The 14,988-nt window shown below is 39.3% G+C and overlaps 2 protein-coding genes and 1 long non-coding RNA gene across 3 annotated transcripts in view; 2 read left to right on the top strand and 1 right to left on the bottom strand.

Moving 5' to 3' along the window:
• The window catches only part of LOC134799930 (protein I'm not dead yet), a 54,804-nt gene extending 46,543 nt beyond the window's left edge, over nt 1-8,261 (bottom strand). Inside the window, exon 1 of the mRNA XM_063772368.1 lies at nt 8,109-8,261. The gene's annotated coding sequence lies outside the window, so the exon portion shown is untranslated. The remainder of the gene's footprint in view (nt 1-8,108) is intronic.
• LOC134799934 (GPI transamidase component PIG-S) overlaps nt 1-14,988 on the top strand; it is a 102,291-nt gene that overhangs the window by 27,450 nt on the left and 59,853 nt on the right. The gene's annotated exons all lie outside the window — the stretch shown is intronic.
• Nucleotides 5,270-6,625, top strand: LOC134799939 (uncharacterized). The gene is made up of 2 exons (XR_010145481.1): nt 5,270-5,368; nt 6,494-6,625. It is a non-coding gene; the product is annotated as an uncharacterized LOC134799939 (long non-coding RNA).

Below are 14,988 nucleotides of genomic sequence, written 5' to 3'. Positions count from 1 at the left end.
TTCTGACCGAGGAGAGGTGGACTAGCTATCACATTTTAAGCTTACTGATCACTGTCGACGCGAACTTTTTGTTTAGGTTAAATTTAATTAAAATTTGCTTGCATGCTGAATACAAGGTTTGTTTGTAATAATTAAAGACCTTATGTTACTGTATTCTGACAAATAAAGAATTATGATTATGCAAAACCCTCGCTCGCACAAAACCGGGTCATCGCTTGCTAATCGTCGGCAGTAAGGCAGATGCCTAGACTAAAGAACGTAGTGTTGATAAAAGTACGATGCATTTAAGTATGACGCTACTTTCCATTGTTCCAAGTTTATTATATCAACAGTAGGTACAACGGCCGTCTTGATTGTCCTCAAGAATACTGCTGAGCAATTAGCTTAATTACTTTTTTATACTAATTAGATAGTTAATTGCTGAGTATCTGATCGTAATGAGAAAAACAAATGAGGATAACAGAGGATTTTATTAACCTTCTGCCTTGGGCAGGCGTGGCTCACTCCGCGATTTCGTTGCTTTGCTACAGGTAGCTAAAAGTACATCCGTTCGGCCCCAATTTTGGGGTTTGCCATAAGCCGCGCGTGGCGCTGTCGCCACCTAGCGGCCATATCTGTGCTGATCGTAACAGACGCGTTTTGTTAGAGAGTGAGTCTTCTGTACCTAGTACTATTATTTATTCTGTGCCTTGGGCTGCATTAGAAAATTGTTTGTTTACTTAACAAGTACATATAATCCATACTAATACATCATCATCAGGCATTTAACATCTTGACAGAGGATTTATGCAGCGTCTGTAAGCGAGGAACAACGTCTCTTGTGGCTGTATAAGCCAATGTGGGGCCGGCATTTGCGACCGCATTTGTGGCAGCTGAGGCAGGGAGCCATGTCGACATCATGAGATGGATTTTACGCGATTTCGGGCAAGGTCCTGGAACCATGCGTTGTCATGGATTTCGCGACCTTTCGCGATGGTCCCCCTCCATCCATCGCGATCTGACGCGAGCTCCTCCTACTCGTAAGTTTCCCTATCGATATCAAAAGCGACCAGACGAAGTTGGGGGCAAAAGCTAGTCAATCAATAATGGAACTTTTCTAACAACGCAATCCCCGTTTTATAGATTGCTGAAAGGAAACTGATATCTAATCTGCACAACCATGTATAATGCTCGCGTAGTCATAACATTGCATCGCTTTTGTTCAAACATTGACCGACCAGTTCGTTTACTTTTGTATAGGTAAACCAGAACTTTGGGAGTATTGTCAAGAGGGCGCTCGTTTTGAATTTTATATAGCAACAATTTGTATAGTGGGGACAATGGAAATTGGCAGATGATTTTTGTTTTATTCCGACAACTTTAATAAGTGCGAAGTTTGATGTTTGGATATTTCTTCGGTTTTTACGCTATAAAATTCGTGAATTTTACGACGTATGACACATAAATCAAAATCATCCAAATCTATTTTCTTTTTTGTTTTCTTTTTTTTTAGGTTTGGTCGTTTAATTCCGCCCTTACGCCCTTCGCTAGCAATCCGTGGTACCGATGCATGCGATACACCTAATACACAAATCAAATTATTACAAGACATCAACCAAATCGTGACGACCTGACTATAGTGACATTTGTCCATAAGTTTGAAACTTACCCGTCAATTCAGGTGGTAATTTTGTTATGTTTTCTAATGGAAAAATTTCTCTCCCGCACGTTTTTTTTTTTCAATAAATAACTACATATATACACTGTTTACAACTTTTTCTCTGTAAAATCTAAAACTTTCGGCATGATTATTGCAGTCTAATAATAATTCACACGAAACTAGACAAAGCAATGTTTACATTGTCAATATTGACAACTATCATAGAGGGTAGATGTTGTCTATTATTAAAGTTGTTGCCATTGCTAGAAATTAGTACCAACAAATTTCCGTAACATGGCGCACCCTCAATAGATCCTGGTTCACCTATACGTTTAACCTACCAGAATACTTTATGCTGATTTGTTTATTTTTTGTATTATGAACGTTTTATCAAGTATGGCACTGAGAGCTACCACTCCGACCATGCTAAGTTTTCTTGCCAAATGTTAATATGATATGAAATATGATGCGCTCTTATGAAATTAAACACATGTAGTGCATAATTATTTTTAATCATTTTTTCACGGAAACATACGAACGTGTCTTGCTGTTTCAGTCAGTCTCGGTACAGAAAGTACTGAGGTTGACTGAAGTAGCATGACAAATACGAACGTTTCCGAGAAAATACGATGGAAAACAATTATGCACTGATCTGTGCTCGTACATTGTCGCTGCTAAGTCGGTACGAACGTACGAGTTTAAAAAGTAGCCGATGTTGCCATACCTATAACTTAGATTTATAACAAAAAGTTTTCCGTGATGTAGAGCAATGTATGTATAACCAATATAACGCTGATACAAGTTATTACCTTGTAACATGTTTTAACACCACATTTAACACTCAAAACCGATGTGTAAATTTGTGTTGTTAACGCCTGCGCACTGTAGTTTATCAACCTGAGTATTTCAATCCAATAAGAATGGTTTTGTCTGGTTTTAATATATAGAGTGTCTTTGTTATGATCATTAAGAAAACGTCCATTCACCGTTTCCTTTTTGGGGTTGTTCCCATTATATAACAAAATTTACCTGTAGGTATATTGAGACTAGCTGAACCAACTGTGTCAATTCCTCTCCCTTTTTCCCAATGGATAAGCCTAAAGAGGATTCATTTTCGTATCTTTAAACCGGTTGCAGTTATAACTATTTGACAATGTTTTTGACAATTTCGATAAAAGCTTATATGAAAAATTTATTCTGTATCGCATTCACTGCCAGGGGGCGTGGCCTAGGAACAAACTTGTATGACGGTGGACGCACATGTGCGTCGGGGGCAGTGAATGTGGTATGGGATGACAGCTGCCGCCGCCATAATTAACATTGATCTTAGGGTCTACTATGGATATCGAAAATTGAAATCTCATTATCTCCCTTTCTATGGCTTTGCATATTCGAGAGATAGAGATAAATTGAACGATATTTAAATTTCCATATTGGCGGCATGCCCTCACTTTGTTTGGCGCCCAAACAATTCTTAGATAGGAGGGGAGGAATATTTCGTAATTGCCTTTAGGGTTCCGTACCCAAAGGGTAAAAAAGGGACCCTATTACTATGACTCCGCTGTCCGTCTGTTTGTCTGTCACCATCAGTGAACCGTGATCCTAGGCAGTTGAAATTTTCTTTCACAGATGATGTATTTCAATTGCCGCTATAACAACAAATACTAAAAACAGAATATAATAAATATTTAAGCGGGGCTCCCATACAACAAACGTGATTTTTTTTGCCGTATTTTGCATAAATGGTACGGAACCCTTCGCGCGCGAGTCCGACTCGCACTTGGCCGGTTTTTTCTCTGTTGGAACATAGTGTATTCAGCACATAAATAACTCAAAGGTTACATGAGTAACGTAAACAAAACCAGGAAGCGACCACGCAAGTGACAATTGACGTACGAAACTGAAAGTCATCGGCCGCGCGTTAATTGTATGGAAAACAATTCGGGAGTTTAACAAACCAATCAAGTATATCAACAATTCAATATTTATGCCATTTTTTACCGTATTCCTTTGAGATAAAGTCCTATATCTATAGTTCGTAATGTTCTGGCGTCAGATTTTACCTAACGTTATTTGACGTCTACTTTATGCTACTACGAGAATAGTAAAATCAAACGCTGCACGCGAATACGTAGTATTCTCTCTATCACACTTAACTACAACGGGAAGGTGTGACAGAGAGGACACTACGAATTCGCATGCACCGAGCGTTTGATTTTACTATGTTTTAATATGACGTGACATAATAGGAGCCTAGGCTTATTTGGATTGGTTGAGGTAATGTGACATGTATCATTAAAGGAGTGTTGAGTTGACAACTTGACACTATATACATAGGTTCTGGTATTTGTTACTAAGCAGATTGAAATCTTCTCAAGACAAGACAGTCGCCACACCCAGCTAGGAACATGCCTGCTCCGGACTAGCCAGCATACCAGGGGGACGAAATTTTGTGGAGTGATACTTAATCAGCCGGCTACGCAGCCTAAAGCCAATATTGGAAGGTAGTTATCATTTAAATATTTTCTCAATGGTAAGGACTCTAAATTGCTAATATCAGTATTTTTTTTTAAATTCCAAACTGTATAAATTGGTAACTGGTACGCTTATACTTCAGGTGTTGCTCCAAGTTAGGCCTTAAATGGGATGCTGGCTTTAAATTTATACAATGCAAACGAAGTTAGAGACTAAATAACGCTGAATAGAATACAAATGTGAACAGGTTTATCTGTAATATTCAACAGATATTTTTAGTCAGTTTACCATAATTATTGCATCCATCCATATTGTATGCGTTGTTTACGTCAGCATTGAATGCTCGTAGTTTGATCACTTTGATCTAATGATGTGACGTTTGAGATAGTTTTGTACTTGTTTACAACAGAAATCATTGTGGCTTGACACTGCCTTCGTTATACCATCGTCAACAATGTTAACTATCAATTCGTAAACCTTTACGGCTACCACCAGTTTTGACATTGACATAACGCTCACGTTTACGTAACTTACTTTCTATGCATCTCGCTCGTACTCGCATATGCGAGCAATAGTGGAAGCGAGATGTACAGAAAGTAAATTACGTAGACGTGAGCGTTATGTCAATGTTAAAACTGATGGTAGAGGCTCTTATTGCAAAGTTATAAGTATGCTGTTAATTGTGGTAGTAGTAATAGTAATTCGCCATCCTCCAGGAAGACATACTTAATTTGTTCAATCGCTCTCAATATTTATTAGGCGGAGCATTCCACGGGCTGTCCCGTACAAACACATTTTATTTCAAATACAAATGCATTGCATTGCATGCATAGGTAATTTTCTGTGTTGCGACTTTTTTTTTTGGCATTTAAAGCAGGCGATTATTTTTCTGAGCATATTTTTGACCATTTGTCATAGAAAAGGAAACTCTTATACCTGCAAATCTTCACAACAATCGCGTTTGTACGGGACAAACGGTAGACAATTTCATGGAATGCTCCAGGCTCATTTATATATTCATTATTCAATTTTTGAAAAGTTTCAAAGGCTCTTTGGTTTTGTGCAATGGCCCTAAGAATAAAACATCTAGAGCTGCACCAATTTAAAAAGCATTTGTATATGAAATATTTTCTTTCTGCTCGTAAAGAGACCTCCACCTTACAGAAAACCGCAGCCAAATAACACTAGCTAGACCCTAAGTACTCATAGTGTTGTGTTCCTGTCGGTGAGTAAGGTTGCCAGAGCTCAACTAGGGTGCGGGTCTGCGGGGTGTTAGGGTCGGCAACGCGCATGTAACACCTCTCTGGAGTCTGAAGCTTCGGAGACTGCTTACCATCAGGCGGGCCGTATGCTTGTTTGCCACCGACATAATAAATAAATAGGAAACGACTGACTTGACATGTATGTCGATACTGGCCGTCTAATAGTCATAGAAGTAGATATGTGCCTATCTATTACGCCGTTAGTACATCCGACACATTTATTGGTCTATTGTCCATATGATAGGTCTCGTCAACCGCTATAATGTTACAAGGCTTAATGGAAATGCATCCATAGATCACATAGATATAAAAAGTTGTTACGAGAAACGTTGCCGGCGTTTAAATGAACAAGTTATCTCATTTTCAATCTCCAGACCACATTTGTGTGTGGATAGTTGCTTTTAGATGTGAAATTCTAAAAAATATTGGGTAAAATGGTAAATAGATGAAAATATACATTTATGTTAACGCCACAACATAGTACATGAAAAAAAGAAAGGCATGCAGACATAAAAAACATTTGGACGCTAAATCAGCATAATGCCGCGGCAAACCGTGGCGCTGGTTTTCTGTGGGGACCTGACTTAATCTAAAGTTGATGGCGACACGTACGCCAACGATAGAGTCCCTTTCAAACTCTCCACTGACGTTGAAGTGACAAAATGGAAGTCACTGCATAATTAGTGTCTCATAGTGTTGTGTTCCTGCCGGTGAGTAAGGTTGCCAGAGCTCAACGAGGGGCGGAGTAGGGTTGAAAAAACCCGGAAACATTCCCGATTTTTTCTAAAAGCCATGTTTTTTTAAGTATTAGTCGGAAAAAAACAATGTCACTTAGTTTCGGAAATAAACGGATAATAACTCACTTTGAAAAGAACTTGTGAATTTTTCGATTTAAATTTAATCCATAGTTCAGGTAACTACTTACACCTGCTTAGTCGTGTGTTTTGTTATCTAAATGCTGGCTGGCGATCGTTTGTGAAAATGTCTATTGACTTTGATGCTAGTTTAAAAAAGTTTCATTTCTTTCCCAAAAAAACTGAAAAATACGGAAAAAAACAAAAATTTCAAGACGTCCTGAAAAAAACGATTTGATTTTTTCGAGAATTTTCAACCCTAGCGCGGAGTGCTAGGGTCTGCAACGCGCACGTAACACCTCTGGAGTTGCAGGCGTCCATAGGCTACGGAGACTGCTCGCCATCAGGTAGGCCGTATGCTTGTTTGCCACCGACGTAGTATAAAAAAAAATAAACAGCTTGGTCCGACTCCACCATCGTTTCTTCTCTTCATCTTTAATCAATTATTTGTTAATTAAAACACGTATTTTTTGCTTAGATTAATGGGGATTTTAGTCTAATCTGAGACCATGGCACGACAGTTTAGCTAAGCTTTGCAAATAGCTCGTATTCAAGGTTGTTACTTCTTATCTTGACTCCAATTCTTTGGCGTCTCCGGTTACGTTAAATGAAGACAGCCCGACTATAGATTTAGCTATATTGTGGAGGTTGTTCCAGTTACGTCTATGTGTAGTATATAGACTTATTGGAATTTGGACGAATGATCTTTGGTGTCGTGCAGCGGACGACTTTCGGCTGAGACGATGATCTTTGATGATAATATTTCACGATTATTTACAGATTTTTTTGGATACAAAACCTTAGTGAATCAAATATTTGGACTCTTCGTTTTACTTTATCAACTTTGTGATAAAATAAAATAACTTTTATGAAACTGAACGGTTTATTTATTGGCAACATAAAAATAATGCGTTTAGTGATTGTATTCCCATGTATCTCATGTAGAGTCTATGCGGAAAATGAAGAGTCGTGAAATTTATGGGACCCAATACATTCTACGACTCTTCTCTTTCCGCACAGAATCGAAATCACGATACGTCATACAAAAAATTCTTTTCACCACACCAACTGGTAAAGGCTCTCTTGATTGTTCAAAAAATGATAGCAAAGTTGCATTTTATTCACATGTGAGGCAAAGTAATCAAATGCAAATTTTGCGTTGTTTTCTTATGTTTGCTGGTAGAATTGTCTTTTATATGATAATTTTGAGTGAGAATTTAATAACATTCATTTGGATTTGATTTTGTTTGATATCTTACAGTTAATATTTTCTTCGGGTTGGTGTGGTGAAAAAATCTTTTTTTTGCTATTGTGTAAAAATTAATTCGAATTAAAGAAGGGCTAAATAAATTAATCATAGTTCAGATACCTTAACTATGTTCCGAAGCACACCTAAACCAGTTGTTATGGTACTTATGGTGTGAGGTGTGAGTACACAAATGATTTGTTATGGTGTTTTTCCTTATGTTTTACAACGTAATGTTTTAATACTGTAAATCCACGTGTTTCAAGCCCTTGAAATGCTAGTTGCTAGACCAACTAGACATATCCATAAAGGTTTTACGATATGCACTCTTATAGGTTAACAGCTTAAAGGTATGTATACATTATTCTGTTCCAATGCTGTTAAATTATTTATGTTTATAAAGCGGACACCTGTTTAAATTTAATACAGTTTTATATTTGATAATAAATTGTGTAGCCATTACGTATAAAACGATTTTATTTGCGCGCGCATAATTCACCATGAAAATATTTGATATTTCGTTTAATCTTTGTCAAATCACGGGAACTTTGGTATCCGCAACTCCTAAAGTATATTTATAAATCCAAAATCGTTACGCGTATTTAATTGTCAGAATTTTAAATTAAACTTACCGATATTGTCGAATATTCCTTTGTTGGATTGAAGATCACAGAACACAGCACAGAATAAATATAAAAGTTTCAAAATTCGAACACTGGATGGCGGGAATTTTCGCACGCGCGTTCTGCGCGCGCCGCGGCCGTCGACTGACCGGCCAGTCGCTCCTCAGTTCCTCTGGTTCCCACATAGGCGCGTTGTCTCTGGCTTTTTTATTTTTTATTTTTATTTAGTGAAGTGAACCCAACACGTGATGGCAACAGGTTTGTTTTTATAATAGTGTGCATTCGGCGTGGGTATTATCGGTCAAATGTGATATAAGTGTGGCGATGTGATGATTGTACATACTTACTTATAAGTTACAGGTTAGGTTTATAATTAACTGCATAATAATAGGACTTGATCGTCAAGTTCGTGATAACTTGAGAGCAATGTCGCGGAAGGTTATGGGTTCAATTCCGGCGCCAATTATTTTTTACTGACCTACATAGAGGACGATTTTGGTTAAAATAGGTAATTTGATTGCGATTTGCGACTCTACAAAAAATGACATAAATTGTAAAATGCATATTTTTATGTAGCGTGTGATTTTTTAATTCCTCTCATCTCAACTAACATACCTAATTTATAGATGGTCAAGCAAATCTTGCCAGTAGAAAAAGGTGCGAAATTCAAATTTTCTATGAAGCGATATCCCTTCGCTCCTACATTTTTCAAATTTGCCGCCTTTTTCTACTGACAAGATCTGCTTGACCAAGTATATGTCATGTACTTGGTTGCAAACAAAGATCAGAGAAAGAGAGATAGATCTCTCTGTTTACCATTTTTATAAATCAACTAGCGACGCGCCCCGACTTCGCACGGGTTACACACAACCTTAATAAATTCTACTCTTAAACCTTCCTCAAGAATCACTCTATTGATAGGTGGAAACCGCATCAAAATTCTTTCAATAGTTTTTGAGTTTATCGCGAACAAACATACACACAAACAGACAGACGCGGCGGGAGACATTGTTTTATAAGGTGTAGTGATTAGCGTTTTTACTTCGTATTTGCGTTATATATGGGTTAGTCACTTTCGTTTTCAACATTAAAGTATGAGCTGCAATTTCAACACGAATATTTGGCCAAATAATGGTGTTGCTGGGCATCAATACAACGAACCCACAGCAATAACCTAATTTAGGCATCAAATCAAACAAAACAAGATGAACGTGTTTCACGCGTGCCGCAGTCGCGTGGCCGATTAATTAAGGAAATGAATACACCTATTAAGAGCGCTATTACATTTCGGCGTTGAGCGAGTTTAGGTATTTTACGCGCTGCGGCTGGCGGTGCGAGCTCAGGCCGCGTAGCCAAGATGCCGATCGCTTACGCTCCGTAGCGATCGAAACGCAACTGTCACTGTCGCACTAATATGGAAGAGTGATAGAGAGACGTAGTGCTTTTCGTTTTCGAAGCGATAGCGATTGTAACCTTGGCTAGGCCGGCAGTACGCCGATCCCTTCTACCACACTCGCACTACAATGATGGATTAAACATTCTTGATCCTTCGCGAAGCATATAGAAATCAACCATAACAACACTAACTGTACTTAACTTTTAAAGTTCTAAAACTGTTATTTGGTAAGTACGAAATTACTAAATGCAGTGCAAATGTACATAGGGGCTGTTCATAAATTACGTCATCTATTTTTGACGATTTTTGACCCCCCCCACTCCTCAAATCATCCAAAAATCAAGCTTCGGATGAATCTGTTTCCTCCTACGTCATGTTACCATCATCCGATGTCCAGACCCCCCCCCCCCCCCCCCTCTCCCATTTGAAACGACGTAATTTATGAATAGCCCCATACTCGTACTTATGAAGGTATATTACTCGAAAGAAATTATAGGTACCTACTCGCTTATTTACATGTTTCGTCATTGCATTTGGTACCTATAGGTTGTAAAGTTTGTATCAACGAGGGTTTAAAAACGAACTGGTACTGAGGATCTGATGATGATTAAGGTGGTCACGGATACCAATCAACCATGTAGTAACATGATTAGGCTCGTTTGATTCGTCTCAACAAGATCTTTGACACTGAAGATACACAGGGTCTGATGATGGAGCTGGAAGGTGGCCACGGGTACCAGTCTATCATGTAACTAAACAACTTCGTGTTTGGGCTCGTTTGATTCGTCTCAACAAGATCTTTGACACAAGACAGTACTCAGGGTCTGATGATGGAGCTGGAAGGTACCATTACCAATCAACGATGCAACTAAACCACATCGTGTTTAGGATCGTTTGATTCGTCTCAACAAGATCTTTGACACTAGGTGATACTCAGAGTCTGATGATGGAGCTGGAAGGTGGTCACCGGTACCAATCAACCATGCAACTAAACCACTTCGTGTTTAGGCTCGTTTTATTCGTTTCAACAAGATCTTTGACACAAGATAGTACTCAGGGTCTGATGTTGGAGCCGGAAGGTGGTCACCGGTACCAATCAACCATGCAACTAAACCATTTCGTGTTTAGGCACGTTTTATTCATCTCAACAAGATCTTTGACACAAGGTAGTACTCAGGGTCTGATGATGGAGCGCGAAGGTGGCGACGGGTACCTGTCAATCATCATCAGCTCCATCATCAGACCCTGAGTAGTATCTTGTCTCAAACATCTTATTGCGAGGAATCAAACGAGCCCAAACACGAAGTGGTTCAGTTACATGGTAGACTGGTACCCGTGGCCACAGTCCAGCTCCATCATCAGACCCTGAGTACTAACTTGTGTCAAAGATCTTGTTGCGACGAATCGAACGAAGCCAAACACGAAGTGGTTTAGTTGCATGGTTGATTGGTACCGGTGACCACCTTCCGGATCCATCATCAGACCCTCAGTACTACCTTGTGTCAAAGATCTTGTTGCGACAAATCAAACGAGCCCAAACACGAAGTGGTTCAGTTACATGGTAGACTGGTACCCGTGGGCACAGTCCAGCTCCATCATCAGACCCTGAGTACTAACTTGTGTCAAAGATTTTGTTGCGACGAATCGAACGAAGCCAAACACGAAGTGGTTTAGTTGCATGGTTGATTGGTACCGGTCACCACCTTCCGGATCCATCATCAGACCCTCAGTACTACCTTGTGTCAAAGATCTTGTTGCGACAAATCAAACGAGCCCAAACACGAAGTGGTTCAGTTACATGGTAGACTGGTACCCGTGGCCACCTTCCAGCTCCATCATCAGATCTTGAGTACTATCTTGTGTCTAAGGTCTTGTTGAGACGAATCAAACGAGCCTAAACACGAAGTGGTTTAGTTGCATGGTTGATTGGTACCGGTGACCACCTTCCGGCTCCAACATCAGACCCTGAGTACTATCTTGTGTCAAAGATCTTATAGAAACGAATAAAACGAGCCTAAACACGAAGTGGTTTAGTGGCATGGTTGATTGGTACCGGTGACCACCTGCCGGCTCCATCATCAGACCCTGAGTACTATCTTGTGTCAAAGATCTTGTTGAGACGAATCAAACGAGCCTAAACACGAAGTGGTTTAGTTGCATGGTTGATTGGTACCGGTGACCACCTTCCGGCTCCATCATCAGACCCTGAGTACTATCTTGTGTCAAAGATCTTATAGAAACGAATAAAACGAGCCTAAACACGAAGTGGTTTAGTGGCATGGTTGATTGGTACCGGTGACCACCTGCCGGCTCCATCATCAGACCCTGAGTACTATCTTGTGTCAAAGATCTTGTTGAGACGAATCAAACGAGCCTAAACACGAAGTGGTTTAGTGGCATGGTTGATTGGTACCGGTGACCACCTGCCGGCTCCATCATCAGACCCTGAGTATTATCTTGTGCCAAAGATCTTGTTGAGACGAATCAAACGAGCCCAAACACGAAGTGGTTTAGTTGCATGGTTGATTGGTACCGGTGACCACCTTCCGGCTCCATCATCAGATCCTGAGTACTATCTTAAGTCAAAGATCTTGTTGAGACGAATAAAACGAGCCTAAACACGAAGTGGTTTAGTTGCATTGTTGATTGGTACTGGTGACCACCTTCCGGCTCCATCATCAGACCCTGAGTACTATCTTAAGTCAAAGATCTTGTTGAGCCGAATCAAACGAGCCCAAACACGAAGTGGTTTAGTTGCTTGGTTGATTGGTACCGGTGACCACCTTCCGGCTCCATCATCAGACCCTGAGTACTATCTTGTGTCAAAGATCTTGTTGAGATGAATAAAACGAGCCTAAACACGAAGTGGTTTAGTTGCATGGTTGATTGGTACCGGTGACCACCTTCCGGCTCCATCATCAGACCCTGAGTACTATCTTGAGTCAAATAAATACATATAGAATGTCAGGTCGTTTCAAATATTTTTAATCCTGTCCGGTAGTTTATTAAACTGTACCATTATAAATTATAATACTATAAAAACAGTGCTAGGATCAAAGTCTCTCGTTGCGGTTTACACGCACACAGTATAGCGTTTTACACGGCGCCCGCCGCACACAATGATAAAAAACCTCGTCGTCGCCGTTGAAAATGTGCGGAGCCGACCGACACACGTCCTGCCTCTACAAGCTCTGCCGCGGCACTGAGCTGGCGCAGCGCGCGTCATCGGTAATATAGAGTAGTTTTCAAAAAATTGCCAAAAAATTATAGTAGAATTTCATAAACACTAATGTATACCAACAGTATAAGCAAACGTTGCAGATTGCTTGAGTATGAAAATGACTTCGATATTAAGTAGATTTTCGTAGGAATTGACACTTGTTTCGGAGAGAAAATCGAGTTCGTTTTACTTTGATTTTCTCTTTCTCAAAGGTATGTAGGAAAAATATAGTTTGATATGCCTAAAGTACAGGGTATTAGTAATACAAAATAGCCAGGTTTAGCAGAGTAAAATTCTCAACATTTCCAAATAAGCGCTCGCCATTCAGTGCTTCACGGGGTTTTTCGGAAACGACCATCAGAAAAAAAATCATTACTAATTTAATAAGTCCTTTTTCTAATATTTACAACGATATTTATAAAGATAAGAAGACGCTTTTACTGGAACAAGTACTCATTGTTTCTAATAATGAGCGCAAAGTCCTGAATTTCGTCGACTAGTATCATCAATTTTGCATTATTTCGACTTTTCTTGTAAGAGCGCTCTTAAATACATATAGTTTTCAACATCGTTTAGCCGATTCCGGCACAGAGGGGCTACCGCGAAAACCGAAATTCGCAAATTGCGGGGATCTTTCTCTTTTACTCCAATGAAGGCGTAATTAGAGTGACAGAGAAAAATGCCCGCAATTTGCGAACTTCGATTTTCGCGGTTAAACCCCAGATCTTGAGCTTGACAGTTGGCACGTGTAACGTTATCTATATAAATCCTTTAAACGAACAATTTTATTCTTGTTTATTTATGTATTTCGGGGTCTCGGAAACGGCTCTAACGATTTCGATGAAATTTGCTATATGGGGGTTTTCGGGGGCGATAAATCGATCTATATATAGCTAGGTCTTATCTCTGGGAAAACGCGCATTTTTGAGTTTTTATATGTTTTCCGAGCTAAGCTCGGTCTCCCAGATATTCTATATCTAACGGAGTATAACAATATTTGAATGTCTTATGTGACCAAACTAATTCAGGTTCTGATTTTTTTTAATTCAACTGGTGTTTGATTTTTGAACGAATGAACCAACTAGTCTCCGTCCGCAACCTCGTCCGAGTCGAAAAGTCGAAATCATTTAAAAACTAAAACCCATTTTCACCCGGTTAGGAGTAGAATTTCAAGAAACGCTTTCATAGTGGAGCTCTACAGCTATAAAGAATATATCCAAAATGTTCATCCATTTATGATGATGAATCATCATATCATCATCAACATTGATCGTCATTGATGATATGTTGTTCCAAAATTCAAGGTATATAGATGTATTTATCTTTAACTTAGGTTACAAGAGCTTTTGAAGATTTTTTATAGAATATGTCTTTTCGCGATTTGTGGTTAGACACATAGGCTGTTCAGTATAACCATCATTTTTGCCATTTCAGGGGCCTATTGCGTAATAAAATACAAGCTAATACTGTTAGTGATTTTGTATGTTAAATCACTATAGTATTAGCTTGTAATTTATTATGCAATAGGCCCCTGATCATACCTACCCAAGCCCAACCAAAAGAGTCTTGAAGGAACTGTCATCGGGACAGACATTAGACCTATCTTTATGCCATACCGCTGGAGAGACGAAGTGCAAAAGGAGCATTCCACGGACTGTCCCATACAAACGCATTGTTTTTCAGCATTTAAAGCAGGCGATTAGTTTTCTGTGCATATTTTTGACTATTTGTCATAGAAAAGGAAACTCTTATACCTGCAAATCTTCAGAAAATTCGCATTTGTACGGGACAAATGGTAGACAATTTCATGGAATATAACACTTTAAACTCTCGCGTTTTGTACACATATTTAATTACAGAAACGGGTCTACCGCGATATAATTTCATTGTTTTTACCTTTAATTCCGACGTTTCAGCTGAGTTGCACCAGCTGTGGTCACGGAAAGACTGACGTCCCAACAAATGTCAACGGAGATATTAATAAAACACCACTAAACTACCCGAAATTAGTTTATAAAAATGTTCGGGGTAGACAAAGAAATTGCAGCTACCCGTTAAAGTTTAATGTTTATTGTCCACGGCACGACACGCAACACTCACAGTATCCGTACACTGGTCCGAAGATATATCCGCTGGTTTCAACATTTCGGGTAGTTTAGTGGTGTTTTATTAATATCTCCGTTGACATTTGTTGGGACGTCAGTCTTTCCGTGACCACAGCTGGTGCAACTCAGCTGAAACGTCGGAATTAAAGGTAAAAACAATGAAATTAT

This window comes from Cydia splendana, chromosome 19 (genome assembly GCF_910591565.1).
Source record: "Cydia splendana chromosome 19, ilCydSple1.2, whole genome shotgun sequence".
In the NCBI taxonomy this organism is placed as follows: domain Eukaryota; kingdom Metazoa; phylum Arthropoda; class Insecta; order Lepidoptera; family Tortricidae; genus Cydia; species Cydia splendana.
Note: the sequence above shows the minus strand (reverse complement) of the source record. Positions and strands in the feature narration are given on the sequence as shown.